This window comes from Oncorhynchus gorbuscha, linkage group LG18, assembly GCF_021184085.1.
Source record: "Oncorhynchus gorbuscha isolate QuinsamMale2020 ecotype Even-year linkage group LG18, OgorEven_v1.0, whole genome shotgun sequence".
Classification (NCBI taxonomy): Eukaryota; Metazoa; Chordata; class Actinopteri; order Salmoniformes; family Salmonidae; genus Oncorhynchus; species Oncorhynchus gorbuscha.
The window spans coordinates 52,123,593-52,134,037 of record NC_060190.1 but is presented as its reverse complement, the minus strand read 5'-3'; positions in this window follow the sequence as shown (position 1 = coordinate 52,134,037).

Here is a 10,445-nt window from a genome sequence, read left to right as displayed (position 1 = left end):
TAGAGCCTGTACCACTACAGTTGAATATGGGATGAATATTTAGTGACATTTTATCTGCCGATCTGTGCATAAGCTTTATCTTGTGTCTTTTTCACGCATTGTGAGCCTCCAAGAGCAGGCGATGAGTGGCAAGCATATAATCTTGATTGCATCTCGATGATATTACCTTATGCTACCAAGTGCTCAGGTGACAGCTGGAGGCCTGTGTGTGGAGGGATCTGGGGAACAAGGTGACAGTGAGTGAATGTTAAACACCTGGATTAGCAGATGGCCATTCAACAGACACAAGGTGGCGCCAGCTCAGTAACTTCAACTTTCAACAAGGAACCTCGATTTCAGGGAACTTAGATTTCCGAACTTCCATATTGTCGGTGTTTGCAGTCCAGTGGATACCATAAAAGAAAACTAATTTCACTCCCTTGGTCTAACAAAAGTTAGAAACAACATAATACTTATCATCAAGTCAAACAGAATAAAATTGTACCACTCACACAACTTATTTTCCAAGTTTTTATGTGCTCAAAGATATCCATGTAAATCCAGTTGAGAACATGTTGTTTACATCCAACAGAGACAATGTTGCAAATTGAAGCAGCAGCTCATGAATGTGCTGTTTTGATTAGAGTGTGTGTAACGACTCAAACACACAATTGCCCTAGAGCCATTTATGGTTGCAGTAATCTCCCTGCCCTCAGACTATGCCCCCTCCCAAACTATTTTGAGGGGGGTACAAGTGACACTGCCTGTCTCCCACCCCCCCTCTCTCTCTTTCTATCCCATTTTGTATGCAGTCTCTCTTTCTGTTAGTGTCTATATATCTCTCTCTGCCTCCATTAGATCCCCTAATGCCATGCAGCATGGCCTATCTTCAAACACTAATGCTGATGACTGGTCCCTGCAGCGGTACCCCCCTAGCTCCTCCACAGAGAGGGTAATAAAGACACTAGCAGGATTAGTGTTTCGTGCCTAACGAAGTGGTGACAGAGAGAGAGGCCATGCCCACGGGCCGCTCCCCGACCCTGCTCTGCTCTGCTGAGGTCTCCTCTGCCTGTGCTTCCCTCTGGTCCGCTCTCTCTCCTCTCTCACAGGGTGCTCTGTGGCTCGCTGATAGACTCTGAGTGGCTGCATTCATAATATTCACATTAGATAAGCACAGAGTGACAGTGGTCTTAAGTGGCTTAAGTACTGTGAGTATCTACCCTTAACCAAGTAAATGTACTGTATGTGAAAACAATTGAATTCTCCATTCGCAAGATTCTCCAGGTTTTCTGACAACATTCTTCCTGTGCAATGAGAAAGCATGTTTGAATTAATGTGCAGTTTAAAAAATGTCCGTATTAGGCTTTACATATAGTTGAAGTACATATCTGTTTGCTGGTGACCTGGTGACTGGAGGTCATGGGGCCTATGTTTATGCGTATCATTCTTAAATCACTGTGGACTTAAACAAATGGAAAACCCTATCATTCTACATGTCTGCAGAACAGTGGGACTGGGATCTTGTAAATGTTGTCACATTAGATATGTGTTACATGTGAGATTCTTTTGATTGTACACAAGGGAAGATGCCGGCCTATGAAACGGGAAGAGCCAGTGTTGATGGAGAGCCGTGTACAGGACAGGACAGGTGAACCATGCAGCTGCTGCTTCCTCTGTCACTCCCCAAAAACACAGCATGACCGATCAGGGCATGGCTCTCACACACAGCGGCCCACTTTTCACACGATAGCTATCTCAGACCACGTTACGCACATCTCTTGGTTGGCTCACGTTGTGGCTTGGGTAATGTAATTTACTGTAGACCCCCAGTCTATGCACTACAGACATATGGTGACTATCAATGTTCTCCCTTCTTCAATACAAAACCCCATTATGGTCTCTCCCGCCTGTCTGTTTCAGGTCCTTTCCCCTCCTCAAGCTTTTTGCCTTTTACCTTAGTCACGCTAGTGTGGATTCACACGCCAGCAAGGCCCACTGTGTGTGGAGGAAAGGCCAAATTCTGTTAATACTTGGCTAAGCTTACATGTTCATTCACACTTGATTATATGGAAAGCCGATGCTTCTAAATGTTGATTGAAATATATTGGTAAGGCAGAGAAACAGAGGCCTCAATTCACTCCCACTCCTTATTTCTTATCAGATCCACAGAGCATAAAGAACTACACTAAAGATTGACTGTATGATCATTTAGATCACACTAAAGTATGATACATACAGGGAACTCCAAAAGTATTGGGACAATGACACATTTTTGGTTTGTTTTGGCTCTGTACTCCAGCACTTTGGATTTTAAATAATACATAATGCAATGACTGTGAGATTAAAGTGCCCACTGTCAGCTTTCATTGGAGGGTATTTTCATCCATCTCGGGTGAAACGTTTAGAAATTATGAATAATCCTGAATGAAATCGTGAGTAATGATAATTGAGAAGGTTACAGAGGCACAAATATCATACCCCTCTCCGACTCATCATTACTCACAGTTTATACAGGACTATTCGTAATCATGGTAGCATCCACATTAATGTAGAAGGGTTTAGAAACAAATTCTATTATAATTTACAATAAATGTGACTCCAAAATGACACAATGCATGATTTACCATTCATTTCTACGGGGCAGAAAATAATCTGTAACACAAACAAAACAAACAGCAAATGCATCCAACAAGTTTGTAGAGTCACAAGCTTGATGCGATCATTGCGCACTAGGAATATGGGACCAAATACTGAAATTTGTACTACTTTAAAACACATATAAGTACATTTTTCCTGATACTTTTGGTCTCCTAAAATGTTGGGACTATGTTCAAAAAGTTCTGCACATTTTACACGGTTCACCTGGATGAAAATACCCTCAAATTAAAGATGATAGTCTGCCATTTAATCACAATTCAAAGTCCTGGAGTACAGAGCCAAAACAACAAATAATGTGCCACTGTCCCAATACTTTTCGAGATAACTTTATTACCTCATTGAGTAGCATCCCACTGGGCAAAAACTGGTTGAATCAACGTTGTTTCCACGTCATTTCATTAAAAAAATTACATGTGATGATATTGAATCAACGTAGAAAACTGATTAGATTTGCAAAAAGTTATCAACGTAATGGAATGTTGTCTTTTTTTCACCCAAATGTTCAACTAAATCCAATGATTTGAAATGTTTTGTTGATTTAACGTTGAATTCACATTAGTTGACAACTCGACCAAATGTAAATTAAAACGAGATGTTGACGTCTGTGCCCAGTGAGATGCTTGGTTCTATTATTGATAAGGGCTGAAATTTGGAGGTAAAGTATTGTTTCTTACTTTCTTTGTATTTGTAAATAATTGGCATCAACCAGGGGCTTTGTGCAAGCGAAGAGGCATGCAGGTTTATTCTCTTTTTACCCGTATAAACCTTGTAGATTAACATAGTTTACCTGTCCCTGGTATGCTTTTGCTATTCTATCCACTAACTCCAGCTCAAATTAACCGGATTCCTCACATTTATTCCCACACTTTTTATAGTAAATGTGACTTCAATGTCTAAAACATTTCCAAACAATTTTCCCTCAACAACTTCTCAAAACTAGCATGAAAATATTTTCCTGAAATGAATGCCCTTTTTTATTATTGTTGGAATGGACACTTTCAGCTTGGAGTGTAATTTTCCTGGCATTTGGATATAAAGTACCTATGGACAGATACAGTGGTATCTTAATTATGTCCGCTTTTCTCTTTCTATTCACATACTTTTGATTTCCACTTAAAAGAGAAAGGTGATATATTCCTATGATTGGAAATGTTCAATGCCTCTTCTTGAAGGGGGTGCGCTGTCCGGTGCAGATAAGGCTGGGCATGCGAGATGTGCCTGTCTGAAATGAAACCCTGACAAACAGAAGAGCGCTGTCTTCCCAGACACAGTGGGAGAGGATGAGGCTGGGATGGAAGCCTTTGAGAGCAGTGCCTTTAATATCTGCACCGCTGTAACATCAGTAAAGTGACATTTCGGCAGCACCATCGAGATCCAACGGTGGCCATGCTGCTCCCACAATCAATTATCCATGCATAACATCCTGCCAGTGTGCGGACATGAATCAGTCCAGGACCAGGCCTCTCCTCCGCCTTGATTCACAAGAAAAGAGATGGGGCCTTTCATTCGACCCCTAAGAAAAGAGAAAAACACTCTGTTTGCTGATAAGAGGGAGGAGAGAACTTGCGAATAGACCTAAATCATTTTGGGATTATTCAGTGATGGTCGATGTGATTGCTTCACCAATGGTGCAATCTGATGGGCACTGGAATAATAATGACTATAAATGGAAGGAAGATATTCCTCATATTGGTCAATAAGGTCTTTCCTAATAAAACTGATAACTACACAGATAAGAAAACATGTTACAATATGGAGTGCTCAACGAAAACCAATACATAGATTGTTGCTATAGATAGGACATACAGAGGGTTTCAAAATGTGTTCTAATTCTATGGTCAATCAAAGGTCAACTGGCCCTTTTGCGTTTTCCATCTCTGCTATTTCACTTTTCACTTCAAAATGTAGTGTAGTCTAAATAAAAATGTTTCATTGGTAGCACTGGTGCTACTGAAGCACAATTTTTAAAAGTTAGGAGCACAACATAAAATGTAGGAGCACCAGAAAATAAGATGTTTTAACTTCCACTGAGATACAATATTGCCTATATGAATTCTAGCTACTTCTGAAGCGCATGATGTGCCCTAGAAAGTCATATATAACCATGTAAATAGGCTCTGATCAGGCCCTACACCCAAACAAGGGCACTGCATTCATCCACCTCTGGCCTGCTCGCCTCCCTACCACTGAGGAAGCACAGCTCCCGCTCAGCCCAGTCAAAACTGTTCGCTGCTCTGGCCCCCCAATTGTGGAACAAACTCCCTCACGACGCCAGGACAGGGGAGTCAATCACCACCTTCCGGAGACACCTGAAACCCCACCTCTTTAAGGAATACCTAGGATAGGATAAGTAATCCCTCTCACCCCCCTTTAAGATTTAGATGCACTATTGTAAAGTGACTGTTCCACTGGATGTCATAAGGTGAATGCACCAATTTGTAAGTCGCTCTGGATAAGAGCGTCTGCTAAATGACTTAAATGTAAATGTAAATGTAAATACATTTGTTTATTAGAAAAAGCAAAAATATTTCAAACAAATACCTATCATTGAAATGAAAATGTAATTTGTGGAATATTAGGTTTCTACATGATGTAAAAGCACTATTTTTCTATTGAGATGCATTACATAGAAAACGATACACTGTCCTTCAGACCGTGTGTGATGTTGACGTGCAAGAGAGCTGAGGGAGTTTGATTCAAATGAACCACGGTGCACCGGTCTATGGCCCATGACGTGAACAGGCAAGAGAGCTGAGGGAGGTTGATTCAAATTAACCACGGTGCACCAGTTTATGGCCCATGACGTGAACAGGCAAGAGAGCTGAGGGAGTTTGATTCAAATTAACCACGGTGCACCAGTTTATGGCCCATGACGTGAACAGGCAAAAGAGGTGAGGGAGGAGTGCCTTTCTCAACTCGAACAGTAGGCCTCATCTGTGTCGCTTGTTCATGTTGTTAACAAGGCAGGATGGTGTATCGTTCAGAAATGATTTCAATTTCAACATATATGTTCACTTTTCACTCTGTGAGGTGTTTATTAGTTTATTATATCCCCATTAGCTTTTGCAGAGGCAGCAGCTATTCTCCCTGGGTTCCAGAAGAAAAAAAAACACAAAACATGACATTTAAAATACTACGATATACAAACAATACAAACATTTTGTTTTATATAATAATACAAAACAATACAACAACAAAAAATAACGTGTGTGTTAGAGTGTGTTTGTGTTTGTTTGTGTTTGTTTGTGTGTGTGTCCCCTCACTGTCCCCGCCATTCCATGAGATGTTATGTAGTGAGGTGTACAGTATAGGAGTGGGAGTGATACTTTTATGGTCACAGTAGGCCCATATGGATGTTTAGATAATGAGTTATGTTACAGTGTGTGCCACGTGCAGCGGTGTGGTGTACATTGTTTTGAGTGATGAGCAGTAGTTCATCAGAAGCCACGCCGGCTGTACATTTCCCAGCATTGTACAGTACTGCGAGGATTCAGACTCTGCAGCCAGTCAGCCAGCCAGCCCTGCTGTTTCTGACAAACAGAACCACTCCACTCCACCATTTCATTTCCATCTGTATGCTATCACTGGGCTGTCAGCGGCCGGATTGGCCTGTAGTTTGCAGGATGAAAGGGGGGAGATCCTGTTGAGTGAATAATCTTGCCAGTTTACAGAAGAGAGTGGATGTCGACTTGATAGGCTGTGGGTTGGTTGCACACAGATTTGGGATTCATGGGCAATCCCATAGTCCCTTTAAGTCTGGACGTGTGAATGTGAAATCAATGGTACATCCATACAACAGTTTGTTTGCTGGGCTCTGAGACGCTTTGAGATGAAAATGAAAGTAATGGATCTTCACCTTAAGGCTTGAGGACATGGAAGAGCGAACCTTAACAAAGCGTTTAAGCATTGAATATTCCGTTCTCTCCAACAATATGTGGAATTTTCCTGTATTATTTAAGTCTTCCTGTATTTTATAAAACAATACAATTAAACTAATAATTGTATATTTTTTGTATATGGTTGTTGACATTAAGGTAGGCTATACATGTAACGTGGACCTCAGACAATACAGTGCATTCAGAAAGTATTCAGACCCCTTGACCTTTTCCACATTTTGTTATGTTACAGCCTTATTCTAAAATGGCTCCAAAATGACAAAGCGAAAACAGATTTTTAGAAAGTTTTGCTAATTTAGAACAAATAAAAAATAGAAATACCTTATTTACACAAGTATTCAGACCCTTTGCTATGAGACTCGAAATTGAGCTCAGGTGCATCCTGTTTCCATTGATCATCCTTGAGATGTTTCTACAACTTGATTGGAGTCCACCTGTAGTAAATTCAAGTGATTGGACATGTCAAAGTGTGTACAGTACAGCCGTCAAGTTCGGCTAAGGCTCCCCATATTATGCTGCTGTTGACTTTATATGCAAAGTATGTCTGCAGTCTGTTGTGCTCCATGATCCCTGGTTAAAGTACTTTACTCTGAACATAACCCATAGTGGCAGTAGCAGGATCAAGGCCAGGACCGAGGTGGCTCTCTGTAATGTATAATACACTTAACTACCCTCCCTATTGATTGTCTGCATTATCTGCAAACAAACAGGAGGCAAAGCAAATAGGGATGCTACTTTTCATTACAGTTAAACAGTGACAACATCAGAACAAGTGTAAGTCGCTCTGGATAAGAGCGTCTGCTAAATGACTTAAATGTAAATGTAAATGTGTAAGTGGCCCTCCCATTCACATCAAGGTGTAAGCAGAACAGAATTGGTGACTACTTACGGTGGTTATATTATTTATTGAAACTTAGTTGTACTGCATTTAACTGCAATTGAATATCAATAGAGGTGGGGGGGATCAATATACTGAAATATGACTCATGAAATCTGAATTATGAATATATATGTTGGCTGTTAAGACGGATACATTTAACCCTCCACAACACTGCCTTAAGCCCGGTACGGTCCTCTTTCTTCCCAGAGTGCACCAGTGCAGCCCCAGGCCCTCTCCAGACAGCAGTCCATGCCACAGCAAAGCACATGGAGGAGAGCATTATTAAATGGGCTCTGTGTAGGGCCTCCAGGTAACTCCCAGGACCAGACGCAGAGAGAGTGGGAGGGGGCTGTTTAGTTGCTTATTATTAAGATGGATGGAGACTTAAGCCCCAATACGGAGCTTCAGCTCTTTTTCCCAGACAGACCCTCTTTTTTTCACTTGGCTCTCTCAAAAAATACAGAGCCTGCATGCTGGAATTCTACAATTTCCTTTATCTTCCGTTATCATCATCAACAAGCCTATTTGTAGTTGGCTGAACCAATAATCAATAATAGTCATTAATAATCATTAATAATCACTCCCACTGGAAAGCAGTGGGACCAATTACTAGAAACACTTAGTGTGTGCGTGCGTGCATGCCTTTATGGTGTGTATGTGTATCTGCGTCTGTCTGTGAATGCATGTGTGGGCTCAACTGTGTCCCACTCAAGGTTCAGGAAGAAGAGGAAAATGTGCAACAACAAAAAAGGAGTGATGGTTTTACACCCCGAGCAGCTCACACACTTTCTCACCGTTGTGTATATTGGAGCCAGCTGTCCCTTGATGACATAACGTCCTTCTCCAGCTGGAATGGTACAGTGACAGTAACATGTGTAGGCTTGCTTTTACACGGACACTGGAACACACAACATCTGCTCTCAACAAAGGAAAAGAAATCAGGAAGAAAGACCCCCAAAAAAAACAAGTATCACTTAACCCTCGCTACCAATGTTAACCTCACACCTTTCTGGACCTCTCCACAACCTCAACAGTAGAACATCACAGATGGGACTATTATGAATTGAGCAACTTAACAGGCATTCGTACAAAGAGCACTTTCTATGAGGTGTTTACATACTTTACAGGTATAGTACCTTCATACTAATCTTGGCACCCAGAACCAAATCTTGTATGCTGACTAGCCAGCTAGTTGATTCATATGTTACGAGAGGCTACCTTTACACTGAGAGTATTGGACCTGTAAAAAGTATATAGGCACTTCAGAGAAAGTTCTGTCTAGAAGAATGGCTCTCAACTTTCTTATTTCAAAATGGTCTCATCTGCCTGTAGGGCTGTGCTGTGTCAAACCCTTGCTGTCACAACTGCAAAGCTATACCCACCTGGCATGGCATCACTCCTACTTCTGTCTCAAACATGTGGGAAATACAGAGCTGGCACTGGGCACAGAGAGAGAGGGATAGAGAGAGAGAGAGAGAGAGAGAGAGAGAGAGAGAGAGAGAGAGAGAGAGAGAGAGAGAGAGAGAGAGAGAGAGAGAGAGAGAGAGAGAGAGAGAGAGAGAGAGAGAGGGGGGGAGAGAGGAGAGAGAGAGAGAGAGGGAGAGAGGGGGGGGCAGAGAGAGAGAGAGGGAGAGAGAGAGGGATAGAGAGAGAGAGAGAGAGAGAGAGAGAGAGAGAGAGAGAGAGAGAGAGAGAGAGAGAGAGAGAGAGAGAGAGAGAGAGAGAGGGGGGAGAGAGAGGGAGAGAGAGAGAGAGAGGAGAGAGGGGGGAGAGAGAGAGAGAGAGGGAGAGAGAGAGGGATAGAGAGAGAGAGAGGGAGAGAGGGGGAGAGAGAGAGAGAGAGAGAGAGAGAGAGAGAGAGAGAGAGAGAGAGAGAGAGAGAGAGAGAGAGAGAGAGAGAGAGAGAGAGAGAGAGAGAGAGGCGATGGAGGGAAGAAAGGAGAGGGTAGAGTGGAGAGACCCAGCTGTTGTGCTGTCAGAACCCTGGGAAAATCTTCCTTCTCTCTTTCGTCTTGCCATGCAGGTCCAGATACTGTAGTTTTTCATGTATAGTGAACAGTAACACCTCTCTACTACACCAGCCTGAATACTTCCTAACACCCATGTTAACAGGCGGAGAACAAGGGAGAGGAGGGACATGGCAATTCTCTCCTCATTGCCAAAATGGCTATCTCAGATAAAATGGCTATCTCAGATAAAATGGCTATCTCATATAAAATGGCTATCTCATATAAAATGGCTATCTCATATAAAATGGCTATCTCAGATAAAATGGCTATCTTATATAAAATGGCTATTTCATATAAAATGGCTATCTCATATAAAATGGCTATCTCATATAAAATGGCTATCTCATATAAAATGGCTATCTCATATAAAATGGCTATCTCATATAAAATGGCTATCTCATATAAAATGGCTATCTCATATAAAATGGCTAACTTAGATAACGTTTAATGGCCTAGGTAAAATATAAATAAAATAAACAACAACACATTAATATTTATCCATGATTCAATCCAAATGTGTAACATAAGCTTTCAGGTAACTGAAAATGATGGTTTATTGCAATATACTGATAAATAATCATGTTCAATGTTGAAGCATTACAAATCTCTCCTAAGGTTTTCTAAGGTGCAAAGCAGGGGGGGAAAAATATTATATACAGTCTTCTCAATTTCATGAATGTTTCATTGAATAAAACAAACACTCGAGACTACTCGATCTACTTCTGTCCCTAACGTCTGAAATGAGACTTTATGTTTCATACCAACAGCATCTCGGTTCCACCAATAATCCTGCAAATGAAATCGATTTCCCCTCTCGCTCTTCCAATTGTGATCACAGCTGGGTTTCCATATGGTATTAATGGGGTTGAGCAGCCAGCTCTGATCTAAAGCCGGGGTATTCTGGGCACATCACTACATCAAATCCCACTGTAATTACCTTCATGTAAACACAGGGCCCTCTCTTACACAATATGGGTTTGAATAAATGGAATTTGTGGCCATTGTCTTGATGGTAAAATAAAT